General features: G+C 47.3%; 1 long non-coding RNA gene across 1 annotated transcript in view; it reads left to right on the forward strand.

Annotated features, from left to right (window-relative positions):
- Positions 1–1,505: 1,505 nt before the first annotated feature.
- The window catches only part of LOC130109011 (uncharacterized), a 5,791-nt gene continuing 5,075 nt past the window's right edge, over positions 1,506–2,221 (forward strand). Inside the window, exon 1 of the long non-coding RNA XR_008809960.1 lies at positions 1,506–1,575. This is a non-coding gene — a long non-coding RNA (uncharacterized LOC130109011). The remainder of the gene's footprint in view (positions 1,576–2,221) is intronic.

Here is a 2,221-nt window from a genome sequence, read left to right on the forward strand (position 1 = left end):
GACAGCCTTCATCACTTTACAAAACACAAGGGAGAGACATGTGGGAGGACAGATGGTGGTGGATTTTGCGAAAAGGATGGAAATGGCTGTGGTGAATACATATTTCAAGAAGAGGGAGCAAGACAGGGTGACGTACAAGAGTGGAGGAAAGTGCACGCAGGTGGACTATATCTTATGTAGGAGGTGCAATCTAAAAAGGATTGGAGACTGCAAGGTGGTGACAGAGGAGAACGTAGCTAGGCAGCATCGGATGGTGGTCTGTAGGATGACTTTGGAGACCAAGAAGAGGAAGAGAGTGAAGGCAGAGCCAAGGATCAAATGGTGGAAGTTGAAGAAGGAAGACTGTTGTGTGGAGTTAAGGCAGGAGTTAAGACAGGCACTGGGTGGTAGTGAAGAGTTGCCAGATGGCTGGACAACCACTGCAGAAATAGTGAGGGAGACAGCTAGGAAGGTACTTGGTGTGTCATCAGGACAGAGGAAGGAAGACGAGGAGACTTAGTGGTGGAATGAGGAAGTACAGCAAAGTATACAGAGGGAGAGGTTGGCAAATAAGAAGTGGGATAGTCAGAGATAAAGAAAGTAGACAGGAGTACAAGGAGACGCAGCGTAAAGGGAAGAGAGAGGTTGCAAAGGCGAAGGAAAAGGCGTATGGTGAATTGTGTAGCCGGTTAGACACTAAGGAAGGAGAAAAGGACTTTTACCAATTGGCTAGACAGAGGGACCAAGCTGCGGAGGATGTGCAGCAAGTTAGGGCGATCAAGGATAGAGATGGAAATGTGATGACAAGCGAGGAAAGTGTGCTGAGAAGGTGGAAGGAGTACTTTGAGGGCGTGATGAATGAAGAAAATGAGAGAGAGAGAAGGTTGGATAATGTAGGGATAGTGAATCAGGAAGTGCAGTGGATTAGCAAGGAGGAAGTGAGAGCAGATATGAAGAGGATGAAGAATGCAAAGGCAGTTGGTCCCGATGACATACCTGTGGAGGCATGGAGGTGTTTAGGAGAGATGGCAGTGGAGTTTTCAACTATACTGTTTAACACAGTCTTGGAAAGTGAGAGGGTGCCTGAGGAGTGGAGAAGAAGCATACTGGTACCGATTTTCAAGAACAAGGGCGATGTGCAGAACTGTAGCAACTACAGAGGTATAAAGTTGATCAGCCACAGCATGAAGATATGGGAAAAAGTAATAGAAGCTAGGTTAAGAGGAGAGGTGACGATCAGCGAGCAGCAGCATGGTTTCATGCCATGAAAGAGCACCACAGGTGTGATGTTTGCTTTGAGAATATTGATTGAGAAGTTCAGAGAAGGTCAGAAGGAGTTATATTGTGTCTTTGTGGATTTAGAGAAAGCATATGACAGGGTGCCGAGAGAGGAGGTGTGGTATTGTATGAGGAAGTTGGGAGTTGCAGAGAAGTATGTAGGAGTGGCGCAGGATATGTATGTGGGAAGTGTGTCAGTGGTGAGGTGTGCAGTAGGAATGAGAGATGGGTTCAAGGTGGAGGAGGGATTTCATCAAGGATCGGCTCTGAGCCTTTTCTTACTACAATGGTGATGGACAGGTTGACGGACAAGATCAGGTAGGAGTCTCCATGGACGATGAAGTTTGCGGATGACATTGTGATCTGCAGCCAGAGTAGGGTGCAGGCTGAGGAGAGCCTGGAGAGGTGGAGGTATGCACTGGAGAGAAGAGGAATGAAAGTCAGTAGGAGCAAGACGGAATACCTATGCATGAGTGAGAGGGAGGACAGTGCAATGGTGAGGATGCAAGGAGTAGAGGAGATGAATGTGTATGAGTTTAAATACTTGGGGTCAACTGTCCAAAGTAATGGGGAATGCAGGAGAGAGGTGAAGAAGAGAGTGCAGGCAGGGTGGAGTGGGTGGAGAAAAGTGCCAGGAGTGATTTGTGACAGAAGGGTACCAGCAAGAGTTAAAGGGAAGGTTTACAAGATGGTTGTGAGACCAGCTATGTTATATGGTTTGGAGACAGTGGCACTGACGAAAAGACAGGAGGTGGAGCTGGAGGTGGCAGAGTTGAAGATGCTAAGATGTTCACTGGGAGTGATGAAGAAGGACAGGATTAGGAATGATTAGAGGGACCACTCAAGTTGGACGGTTTGGACACAAAGCAAGAGAGACAAGATTGAGATGGGTAAGACAAGTGTGGAGGAGAGATGCTGGGTATATTGGAAGAAGGATACTGAATATGGAGCTGCCAGGAAAGAG

Source organism: Lampris incognitus, chromosome 3 (assembly GCF_029633865.1).
Source record: "Lampris incognitus isolate fLamInc1 chromosome 3, fLamInc1.hap2, whole genome shotgun sequence".
NCBI classification, from domain to species: Eukaryota; Metazoa; Chordata; class Actinopteri; order Lampriformes; family Lampridae; genus Lampris; species Lampris incognitus.